The sequence below is a fragment of the Ranitomeya imitator genome, chromosome 10, assembly GCF_032444005.1.
Source record: "Ranitomeya imitator isolate aRanImi1 chromosome 10, aRanImi1.pri, whole genome shotgun sequence".
Lineage (NCBI taxonomy): Eukaryota > Metazoa > Chordata > Amphibia > Anura > Dendrobatidae > Ranitomeya > Ranitomeya imitator.
The window spans coordinates 38,907,917-38,921,068 of NC_091291.1; the positions used below are offsets into that span (position 1 = coordinate 38,907,917).

The 13,152-nt window shown below is 45.2% G+C and overlaps 1 long non-coding RNA gene across 1 annotated transcript in view; it reads right to left on the minus strand.

The window, feature by feature from the left end:
* The window catches only part of LOC138651139 (uncharacterized), a 31,699-nt gene that overhangs the window by 17,379 nt on the left and 1,168 nt on the right, over window positions 1-13,152 (minus strand). Inside the window, exon 2 of the long non-coding RNA XR_011315442.1 lies at window positions 5,907-5,967. This is a non-coding gene — a long non-coding RNA (uncharacterized lncRNA). The remainder of the gene's footprint in view (window positions 1-5,906; window positions 5,968-13,152) is intronic.

Here is a 13,152-nt window from a genome sequence, read left to right on the forward strand (position 1 = left end):
GATGTGCCTAAACAGTAGAAACCCCCCACAAGTGACCCCATTTTAGAAACTAGACCCCCCAAGGAACTTATCTAGATATGTGGTGAGCACTTTGAACCCCCAAGTGCTTCACAGACGTTTACAACGCAGAGCCGTGAAAATAAAAAATCATTTTTCTTTCCTCAAAAATTATGTTTTAGCAAGCATTTCTTTATTTTCACAAGGGTAACAGGAGAAATTGGACCCCAGTAATTGTTGCGCAGTTTGTCCTGAGTACGCTGGTACCCCATATGTGGGGGTAAACCACTGTTTGGGTGCACGTCGGGGCTCGGAAGTGAGGGAGCACCATTTGACTTTTTGAATACAAGATTGGCTGGAATTAATGGTGGCGCCATGTTGCGTTTGGAGACCCCCTGATGTGCCTAAACAGTGGAAACCCCTCAATTCTAACTCCAACACACCCCTAACCCTTATCCCAACTGTAGCCGTAACCCTAATCACAACCCTAACCCCAACACACCCGTAACCCCAACACACCCCTAACCCTAACCACAACCCTAATTCCAACCCAACCCTAAGGCTATGTGCCAACGTTGCGGATTCGTATGAGATTTTTCAGCACCATTTTTGAAAAATCCGCGGGTAAAAGGCACTGCGTTTTACCTGCGGATTTACCGCGGATTGACAGTGTTTTTTGTCCGGATTTCACCTGCAGATTCCTATTGAGGAACAGGTGTAAAACGCTGCGGAATCCGCACAAAGAATTGACATGCTGCGGAAAATACAACGCAGCGTTCCCGCGCGGTATTTTCCGCACCATGGGCACAGTGGATTTGGCTTTCCATATGTTTACATGGTACTGTAAACCTGATTGATCACTGCTGCGAATCCGCAGCGGCCAATCCGCACCGTGTGCACATAGCCTAATTCTAAAGGTATGTGCACACGCTGCGGAAAACGCTGCGGATCCGCAGCAGTTTCCCATGAGTTTACAGTTCAATGCAAACCTACGGGAAACAAAAATCGCTGTACACATGCTGCGGAAAAACTGCACGGAAACGCAGCGGTTTACATTCCGCAGCATGTCACTTCTTTCTGCGGATTCCGCAGCGGTTTTACAACTGCTCAAATAGAAAATCGCTGTTGTAAAACCGCATTGAAATGCGCAGAAAAAACATGGTAAATCCGCCATAAATCCACAGCGGTTTAGCACTGCGGATTTATCAAATCCGCAGCGGAAAAATCCGCAGAGGACCAGAATACGTGTGCACATACCGAAACCCTAACCCTAACCCTACCCCTAACCCTACCCCTAACCCTACCCCTAACCCTACCCCTACCCCTAACCCTACCCCTAACCCTAACCCTACCCCTAACCCTAACCCTACCCCTAACCCTACCCCTACCCCTACCCCTAGTTCTTACCCCAACCTTGGTGGAAAAAAAATAAATATTTTTTTTATTGTCCCTACCTATGGGGGTGACAAAGGGGGGGGGGGGGTCATTTACTTTTTTTTTTATTTTGATCACTGAGATATAACCTATCTCAGTGATCAAAATTCACTCTGGAACGAATCTGCCGGCCGGCAGATTCGGCAGGCGCACTGCACATGCGCCCGCCATTTTGGAAGATGGCGGCGCCCAGGAAAGAAGACGGACGGTCCCCGGGAGGCCAGGTAAGTATAAGGGGGGGGAGATCAGGGCACGGGGGGGGCGTCGGAGCACGGGGGGGTGGGCCGGAACGCGGGGGGGTGGATTGGGGCACGGAGTGGGGGATCGCTGTGCGGGCGGGTGGATCGGAGCACAGGGGGGGGGGGGAAAATCGCTGTGCGGGGGGGGGGAATCGGAGTGCGGGGGGGTGTGATTGGAGCACGGAGGGAGCGGGCAGGAGGACGGGGGAGCGGAGCACAGGACCGAGGGGAGCAGACCGCAGATCGGGGGGCGATCGGAGGAGTGGAGTGGGTGCACATTAGTGTGTCCAGCCATGGCCGATGATATTGCAGCATCGGCCATGGCTGGATTGTAATATTTCACCATTTTTTTAGGTGAAATATTACAAATCGCTCTGATTGGCAGTTTCACTTTCAACAGCCAATCAGAGCGATCGTAGCCACGAGGGGGTGAAGCCACCCCCCCTGGGCTAAACTACCACTCCCCCTTGTCCCTGCAGATCGGGTGAAATGGGAGTTAACCCTTTCACCCGATCTGCAGGGACGCGATCTTTCCATGACGCATATGCTGCGTCATGGGTCGGAATGGCACCGACTTTCATGACGCAGCGTATGCGTCAAAGGTCGGGAAGGGGTTAAGTACATGCTCAGTAGTGACCAGTGCTGTGGAGTCGGAGTTGTGGAGTTGGGGAAACTGAGTGGGAAGTTTGGCTTACAGACCTGGGCACGGATGATGCTGTGTGGGTGCTGTATTTGTGGCGCCCCAGGGTCCTGGTCATCACAGTAGCATTGCTTTCCTCCCGGGGAGAGTGATGTTACGCTTGAAGGCAAGAAGGGATAACTGTAACCAGGTACTACAAACATGCAACACATTCACACTCCAGGCCACCAGGGGGAGCTTTTGATCCTATTTACTAGGTGACTCCCCATATATAAGGTAGTTTTGGAGGGAAAGTCAGTGAGTTCCAGGAAGGTCCAGTCAGTGTTTGTCAGGAGACAGACTGGATCAGCCTGAGGCAGAAGAGGGTTTACGGAGCTGTGTAGCCAAAGTATAGCAGTTCCCGAAAAGAGACATTCAGAAAGCCGAATGCATTGCACAGAGCGTGCAGGAGAGCAAAGCACAGGAGAGGATATCAGGGGGAGACCAGCCCTGAGCAGGCTGCCTCATTCTGAGGCGCAGAGACCGGTAGCCAGAACACCGAGGTTGTAAGGACCTCTGTGACTTACATCAGAGTCCGGCAGGACAGCTGAACTCCAAGTTACCTGTCCGACCTAACACCCAGGAGGCACGGTGGCACCCCTCAGAGGCCGGGGCGTGCTAGAGTCCCTATAAACAGCCTCAAGTCACCAGTCATACGGGTTATGTCTTGTCCTATCCGGGGGACAGAGAGAGAGATAACATCTGTGAGGACCTTATGTGAAGCCATAGGAAGTAAGGGACTACACCACCACGGCGCTAGAGGAAGGCTTTGATTTCCACCTGGATAAGGGGACTCCTAACTGGCCTCCAGGCCAGCCGGACCCTGCCTGTTCTGTGATCTGGTACCCTGGACTGTGGCTGCCTGAAGTCTTCAGTAAACAAGGTAAAGAGACTGCAAACCTGTGTCCTCATTCCTTACTGCCCCATTCACCATGTACCATCCACACACCGGGAGCCCTGGGGACATACTTCACCTGTGGGAAGTTGTACCAGCTAGCTGCCATAACATCACCCCAGAGGACCCCTTAAAGCAGCGTTGGTCCCCACTGACCGAATACTACAGGTGGAGTCACGAAGATAAACTTTATCCCTTTAAAGACCTTCCCCTTTTACATGTGCGCCGAGGGCCACGCACCGGGTCACCACCATGACATCCCCCTGTGAAACACCGGACCCGGTACTAGTACCCCACGGCCGGGGCAGGGCGACTCATATTGGTAATGTCTAAGGCAACCTGGTACACTCAGCTTAGGAGTAGGGAAAGTGTAGAACATGATTTAGGGCTTAGATGGGAACATTAGAACAGATAGGCAGTGGAGGACCTATTAGTGTATAAGATATAGGAATAGGTTAGGATACAGTTAAATAGTTGGGACCAGCCCAGCATTGGAGAGGAGTGAACAAAGAGGAAAGCATCTCTGGTTGAGTTAGTGAAAGTGTATGGTTTGTTTGAAGTTCATGTTCAAGCTGCTGTGGGCTGGAGGCAAGTGGAGTACATATCATTCTGGCAGCATCCTGTGGAAATTCCTGTAACGTTCAGGGCCTACGAACCGAACTAGGCACTGAAGAGTGTGCCTTAATCCCTTCTATACTGAGGAAACGTGTGAGGGAAGTGTAATGGATCTCTTGAGTGCTGTGGTTCGGGACAGGAAATCCCTGGGGCTGAGAGGAGGATCAAGCGTAGGAAAAGTCCAAGCTGAACGTAAGCAAGAGCTTGACATGTACTGCGTTGATGGAACTGGAGGGTGCTGTGCCCGATACTGCGTGTTAAAGACTGATGTAACTGAACTGTCCATTAAAGTTGAATTTGTTCGAATGAACGGAGAGTGCCATGGTGTGTGCGGCTGGTGCTGGACCTCAGGATGCGGATACAGCGGAGGCCTCTGGCCTACAAGTGAGTGCAAAGCAAACTTCACAGCACAACACATATGGACTGGGACACTATATTTGTGGGGTGAGCAGCAGCTCACCCACGGATACCGCCCTGGGCACCTTACATGTGCGTCAAGGTAACCCAGCATGCATGGGAGTAGAGGGAGTCAGCCGCCAGTGATGGGGGGCGCAGAGCCAAAAAAGGCGAGTATCATTAATAAAGTTTTAAGATGATTTATAACATTATTTATCAAATCTGAAGGCAAAGACCATGTAAACAGGAAGCACCTGTGGACAGAACATTCAGCGCTGATACAGTGACACGCCATCATGTAATCATTAGCAATAACTCCACATTTTATGGCATTGCTGCTAACAGGAAGTGTACATATAAGGGATGTGTAGGGAAGGACGGCAGAATAGTCACGGATTAGCTAATAGTACAGCGGTAAGACGTTTATAGTGTGAATCAACGCTGTGAGAAACGAGACAATAAATGGTGTCACTAATATGGAAACATAAAGCACACAGTGATAGAGAAGGAGCCGAGAGTCTTACTGCTTTCCCGCATGTGTTGTTAATGAGTCACTCGTTATTTGCTCGGTTCCAGTAAGATGAAGCAAAACATCATAACTGGGTTCAGACGTCTCCCAAACAATCACAGGTAATGTGACGGCAAACGTCCCGAGGCTCTGAAACCTGTCTCTCTGCCACTTTCGGTGGCAGCAACACGACGAATTTCTGTAATTCATCATTCATAGGAATATTAATTATGCAAATCCAGAAATAGTAGTATAATCTGCACTTGCACAAAATGCTAAATAAATAGCAAATACATACATGTTTAAAAAGGGAAATTGGCTTTACTCACCCTCCCCGAGTCCAGATTTGAGTCTTCGGGGCTGTCTGCCATTGTCTGCAGCACCGTCAACAACTCCTTAGCAGCTTGTGCTGTCAAATCGGTCAAAGCCGCTGATCTCAGCTGTCAGCAATGACGTCAGCACTGCAGACAATCATATACATTGGGAGACTCAATGATGGACCTGGGGAGGGTGACTAAAGGACAGTTATTGTTTTTTAAACAAACTGCAGCTGGGGGACAGGAATTTTGTTACTACGTCAATAAAGATAGATGAGGGCTTTTGGGGGGACGTAGTTGTTATTAGAACTATAACACAAGGGCAGCACGGTGGCTCAGTGGTTAGCGCGGTGGCTCAGTGGTTAGCGCTGTGGCTCAGTGGTTAGCACGGTGGCTCAGTGGTTAACGCGGTGGCTCAGTGGTTAGCGCGGTGGCTCAGTGGTTAGCACGGTGGCTCAGTGGTTAATACGGTGGCTCAGTGGTTAGTACGGTGGCTCAGTGGTTAGCACGGTGGCTCAGTGGTTAGCACGGTGGCTCAGTGGTTAGCACGGTGGCTCAGTGGTTAGCGCGGTGGCTCAGTGGTTAACGCGGTGGCTCAGTGGTTAGTACGGTGGCTCAGTGGTTAGTACGGTGGATCAGTGGTTAGTACGGTGGCTCAGTGGTTAGCACGGTGGCTCAGTGGTTAGCACGGTGGCTCAGTGGTTAGCACGGTGGCTCAGTGGTTAGCACGGTGGCTCAGTGGCTAGCACGGTTGCTTTGTAGAACTGGGTTCCTGGGATCAAATCCCACCAAGGACAACATCTGCAAGGAGTTTGTATGTTCTTACCGTGTTTGGGTGAGTTTCCTCCGGATTCTCTGGTTTCCTCCCAAACTGCAAAGACATACTGCTAGGGAAATTAGATTGTGATAAAGTAAGTTGTGATTAGTAAGTGGATAAAATGCGGGTAACATTCATAAAACTTCAATGGCAGCAACATCTATGTGTTTCAGGTACTAAAGGCCCCAATCAATTGCAAATCCAGAAACAAAAATGCCCTCAAAAATACCTAAAATTACCGTAGTTTAGGGTGTGTGTGAGATTATATACAAAATATGTAACGGTCACCCAAAAATTGACAGGCTACAGTACAAGGGAACTATGAAAGCCTAAAATTCCCTAAGGTGTCCCTACCTGATGGCGCCCAAATGTTTGCGATATGGCGCCCCGCTGCACGTCAAATATCACTCAGGACCCTACTAAACACCTAGCACTAATGTAAACTATACTAAAATCCTGGAAGCATAGTTTATTGCATACATAAGAAGCCTGAAATCCAACAAATCTATGTCTAATATCCCAAACCTCCGCTGACAGGTAGGGACACCTAAGGGAATTCTAGGGTTTGATAGTTCCCTTTCCTGTCAATTTTGTGGGTGACCCTTACAAATTTTGAATATAATCTAATACTAATTTTAGGTATTTTTGAGAGTTTTAACGTGATTAATTAAAAGTTATATTTTACGACTCTAGTTACACCACTGCACACCACTGGAAGAAGCTGGCGGCAAAACGCACGTCGGGGTGGTGGGACGCAATAACTGCCCATCCTGGTGAAAATATCAATTTACAGGTATTTTGATGGTCCTAAGGGACTCTCTTCATAAGAGGCATGGGAGGGTTATGTTCACACTAATAAGGTGAAAGTTATACTTCCTTCTGCACTTATTTATAACCATAAATCATTTTTATGGGGTCCTATATCTATATTGAGCAAAAACTGCAAATAATAATTAGACTGATGAATGGAATGGAATCATTAGGACCCCTTTACTTTGATTAATGGTAATTATAGGCTTGTGGTTTGTTTCTGTATGCTCACACATATTATTCATGTACCACAAAGATGTTTCTTGGTATTTTTCACTTTGGATATATTACATGTCAGGTGCACAACAGAAATGTCTGTAAGGGGGAGGTCACAGTACTTTCATTTTTCAAATACCGTATTTTTCTGACTATAAGACGGTGCATACTAAAACCCTATGTGCCAAATTTACCTATGCCTATGGTAGATATTTTAGTCTATTCATCTATACATATGCCTATTTTAGATTTTTTTTTACCGTTTCATTTTCTTAATTTAGTTTTCCTTTCCACTTCACTCCATTTGAAGCAGAGTAACCAATTTATTTACATATGTATTTATTTGACATAAAGTTGCAATACATGAATGTAGGGGTAACATTTTTTGGAAACGGAATAACGGTTTTGAGCTCCGGTTTTTTTATTGGAATAAGTTCATATTAGTACAACAACGTTATCTTCCAAGTTTCATTAGGATATTTTTAGGGATTCAGTCTTTATGCGCCATTTTCTGCCATACCTATGCCTAGTGTGTTATGACGGTTGAAACGGAATAACGGTTTTGAGCTCCGTTTTTTTTTTTGAATAAGTTCATATTAGTACAACGACGTTATCTTCAAAGTTTCATTAAGATCTTTTTAGGGATTCAGTCTTTATGCGCCATATTCTTCCATACCTATGCCTAGTGTGTTATCATGGTTGGAAACGGAAAAACGGTTTTGAGCTCCGTTTTTTTTATTGGAATAAGTTCATATTAGTACAACGACGTTATCTTCCAAGTTTCATTAGGATCTTTTTAGGGATTCAGTCTTTATGCGCCATATTCTGCCATACCTATGCCTACAGTGTTATCACGGTTGGAAACGGAATAACGGTTTTGAGCTCCGTTTTTTTTTATTGGAATTAGTTCATATTAGTACAACAACGTTATCTTCCAAGTTTCATTAGGATCTTTTTAGGGATATAGTCTTTATGCGCCATTTTCTGCCATACCTATGCCTAGTGTGTTATCACGGTTGGAAACGGAATAACGGTTTTGAGCTCCGTTTTTTTTATTGGAATATGTTCATATTAGTACAAGAACGTTATCTTCCAAGTTTCATTAAGATCTTTTTAGGGATTCAGTCTTTATGCGCCATATTCTGCCATACCTATGCCTAGTGTGTTATGACGGTTGGAAACGGAAAAACGGTTTTGAGCTCCGTTTTTTTTATTGGAATTAGTTCATATTAGTACAACGACGTTATCTTCCAAGTTTCATTAAGATCTTTTTAGGGATTCAGTCTTTATGCGCCATATTCTGCCATACCTATGCATATGGTAGTTTTTTTTTTCTAAAGTTGAATTTTTTGAATCTATTTTTCCTTTCCATTTCACTCTATTTAAAAATAAATTAATGGAGGTTAAACTTTAATTGCGTTTTCAACAAGGCAAACCCATACATTTCTATATAGTAACTTTACATTTGAAATAAACACTGAATCCCTAAGAAGATCTTGCTGAAACTTTCAAAATAAGTTTGTCATTAATATGAACTTTTTCCAGCAAGAAAAACAAAGCTTAAAAATGTAATTCTGTTTTCAACAATGTTAATTCATACATTCCTATACAATAACTTTACATTTCAAATAAACAGTGAATCCCTAAGTAGATCTTTATCGAAAATTTTTGCCTTAGGCCGGCCTCACACTGGCGAGTTTTACGGACGTATGAGAGGTGCAGAAAATACGGCACAATGATTCTCTATGCCCCTGCTCCTATCTGCCGTATTTTACTGATCCGTATTATTCGGCTTTTTACGGCCGTAGAAAATCGCAGCATGCTGCGTTTGTCACCGTATTGCGCAAAAAATACGCCAATGAAAGTCTATGGGGGCCAGAAAAATACGGATTACACACGGACCAGCAGTGTGACTTGCGAGAAATACGCAGCGCTGTTAGAGAGAAAAGCCGGTAATTCAGTGCGGTGTACAGTAAAATCACACTGACAGCTTACAGAAGAATAGGTAGAATAAATGTGTACACATAGAATAGGTATATATATATATATATATATATATATATATATATATATACACACACACACACGATGGTGGCCCGATTATAACGCATCGGGTATTCTAGAATATGCATGTCCACGTAGTATATTGCCCAGCCCATGTACTATATTGGCCAGCCACGTACTATATTGCCCAGCCCATGTACTATATTGCCCAGCCACGTACTATATTGCCCAGCCCACGTAGTATATTGCCCAGCCCATGTACTATATTGGCCAGCCACGTACTATATTGCCCAGCCCATGTACTATATTGCCCAGCCACGTACTATATTGCCCAGCCCACGTAGTATATTGCCCAGCCACGTACTATATTGCACAGCGACGTAGTATACGGCACAGAGCCATGTAGTATATTGGCCAGTCACGTAGTATATTGCCCAGCGACGTAGTATATTGCCCAGTCAGGTTTGTCACATTTTAAAAAATAAATATATACTCACCTTTCTGAGGGCCCCTTGTAGTCCACGGCAGCTTTGGGTCCCAGCAGTGGTATGAGCGCAGGACCTGTGATGACGTCGCAGTCACATGACCGTGACGTCATAGCAGGTCCTTCTCCCATACCATCTTTGCCACCGGAACCTGCAACGGAAGATGGCGGCCGGCGCGAGCGACTACGGAGGGTGAGTATAGCAGGTTTTTTTTATTATTATTATTTTTAACATTACATGTTTTACTATTGATGCCGCATAGGCAGCGTCAATAGTAAAAAGTTGGGGACACACAGGCTTAATAGCGGCGGTAATGGAGTGCGTTACCCGCGGCATAACGCGGTCCGTTACCGCCAGCATTAACCCTGTGTTAGCGGTGACCGGATGGGAGTATGCGGGCGACAGGCACTGACTGCGGGGAGTAAGGAGCGGCCATTTTCTCCTGGACTGTGCCCGTCGCTGATTGGTTGCGGCGGCCATGACAAGCAGCTTGCAAGACCAATCAGCAAATGAATAACCGTGACAGAAGGACAGACAGACGGAAGTGACCCTTAGACAATTATATATATATATATATATGTCAGTAGACACATATATGTATATATATTAATATTTCATCCAGCACGAGATAGCTTTAAAGCCGGTAATTCAATTACCGGCTTTTCATTTCTCCTTCCCAAACCCGACATGATATGAGACCTGGTTTACATACAGTAAACCATCTCATATCACCATTTTTTAGCATATTCCACACTACTAATGTTAGTAGTGTGTATGTGCAAAATTTGGGCGCTCTAGCTATTAAATTAAAGGGTTAAATCGCGGAAAAAATTGGTGTGGGGTCCCGCGCAATTTTCTCCGCCAGAATGGTAAAGCCAGTGACTGAGGGCAGATATTAATAGCCTGGAGAGGGTCCATGGTTATTGGCCCCCCCTTGGCTAAAAACATCTGCCCCCAGCCACCCCAGAAAAGGCACATCTGGAAGATGGTATGGGAGAAGGACCTGCCATGACGTCACAGTCATGTGACCGCAACGTCATCACAGGTCCTGCGCTCATACCAACACTGGGACCGGAAGCTGCCGTGGACTACAAGGGGCCCTCAGAACGGTGAGTATATATTTATTTTTTAAAATGTGACAAACCTGACTGGGCAATATACTACGTAGCTGGGCAATATACTACGTGACTGGCCAATATACTACATGGCTCTGTGCTGTATACTACGTCGCTGTGCAATATGCTACGTGACTGGGCAATATACTACGTGGCTGGGCAATATACTACGTCGCTGTGCAATATACTATGTGGCTGGGCAATATACTACGTGGGCTGGGCAATATACTACGTGGCTGGGCATTATACTACGTGGCTGGGCAATATACTACGTGGCTGGGCAATATACTACGTCGCTGTGCAATATACTATGTGGCTGGGCAATATACTACGTGGGCTGGGCAATATACTACGTGGCTCTGTGCTGTATACTACGTGGGCTGTGCAATATACTACGTGGCTCTGTGCTGTATACTACGTTGCTGTGCAATATACTACATGACTGGGCAATATACTACGTGACTGGGCAATATACTACGTGGCTGGGCAATATAGTACGTGGCTGGGCAATATACTACGTGGGCTGTGCAATATACTACGTGGCTGGGCATTATACTACGTGGCTGGGCAATATACTACGTGGCTGGGCAATATACTACGTGGCTGGGCAATATACTACGTGGCTGGGCAATATACTACGTGGCTGGGCAATATACTACGTGGCTGGGCAATATACTACGTGGCTGGGCAATATACTACGTGGCTGGGCAATATACTACGTGGACATGCATATTCTAGAATACCCGATGCGTTAGAATCGGGCCACCATCTAGTGTGTGTGTGTGTGTGTGTGTGTGTGTGTGTGTGTGTGTGTGTGTGTGTGTGTGTGTGTGTGTGTGTGTGTGTGTATATATATATATATATATATAGAAAAAAATTAGAACAGCATCATATCACCAAACTTGCGGTGCAAAGCTTTCCAAACCAGTATCCAAGTGGTTCCAATAATATAAGAAAAAAAGGAAAACAGCACACAAAAAAATAGAAAAAAATGGGCTTTAATGCCTGGCCACGCTGTCCAGGCATTAAAGCCCATTTTTTTCTACTTTTTTGTGTGCTGTTTTCCTTTTTTTCTTATATATATATATACACACACACACGCAAATATATATATGCTATGTATAGACATTTATTTTAGCTATTCTCTTCTAACCTGTCACTGTGATTTTACTGTACACTGCACTTAATTTCCAGCTTTTCGATAGAACACCGCTGCGTATTTCTCGCAAGTCACACTGTTGGTCCGTGTATAATCCGTATTTTTCTGGCCCCCATAGCGGCCCTGCGCTTAGTAACCCGATATTTACCCTGGTTACCAGTGAACACATCGCTGGATCGGCGTCACACACACCGATCCAGCGATGACAGCGCGTGATCAGCAACCAAAAAAAGTTCCTGATCATTCCCAGCGACCAACGATCTCCCAGCAGGGGCCTGATCGTTGGTCTCTGTCACACAATAATGAGATCGTTAGCGGGATCGTTGCTACGTCACAAAAAGCGTGACGTTGCAACGATATCCTTAACGATATCGTTATGTGTGAAGGTACCTTAAGGCAAAAATTTTCGATAAAGATCTACTTAGGGATTCACTGTTTATTTGAAATGTAAAGTTATTATATAGGAATGTATGAATTAACATTGTTGAAAACAGAATTACATTTTTAAGCTTTGTTTTTCTTGCTGGAAAAAGTTCATATTAATGACAAACTTATTTTGAAAGTTTCATCAAGATCTTCTTAGGGATTCGGTGTTTATTTCAAATGTAAAGTTACTATATAGCAATGTATGGGTTTGCCTTGTTGAAAACGCAATTAAAGTTTAACCTCCGCTAATTTATTTTTAAATAGACTGAAGTGGAAAGGAAAAATAGATTAAAAAAATTCAACTTTAGAAAAAAAAAACTACCATAGGCATAGGTATGGCAGAATATGGCGCATAAAGACTGAATTCTTAAAAAGATCTTAATGAAATTGGGAAAGTAACTTTCTGTCACTAATATGAACTTATTCCAATAAAAAAAAAAAAAGCAGCTTAAAACCGTTATTCGTAATTCTTACCAAAGTGATGATGGGAGAGCCTGGTGTTGCAGCTTGACTTCAGTAAGGTACCGTCACAATTAGCGACGCTGCAGCGATATAGACAACGAGACGATCGCTGGAGCGTCGCTGTTTAGGTCGCTGTAGAGACGTCAAACACAACGATGCAGGAGCGATCCAGTGACGTAACGGCGACTCACTTATTGTTCTCGCTCCATGTAAAACGTTGCTGGCGTCGTTGCTTTTGATGTCAAACATGACGATACACGCCGATCTAGCGACCAAATAAAGTTCTGGACTTTCAGCGACGACCAGCGATGGCACAGCGGGATCCAGATCAAACACAACGAGATCGCTATCCAGGACGCTGCAACGTCACGGATCGCTGTCGTTCTCGATGCAAAGTTGCTGAGTGTGACGGTACCTTAAGATATGCCCCAGCCAGCATGCCCACTTACTCTGCATTCTGTGGTTGCTGGGTACTGGATGTGTGAGAGGAGGGTTTATAAACTATCTCAAGGTAGACAATATTAGGCTAGGTTCTCATTGCGTTACAGCAATCCGTTTAGTGCTAAGCGCTAGGGGAT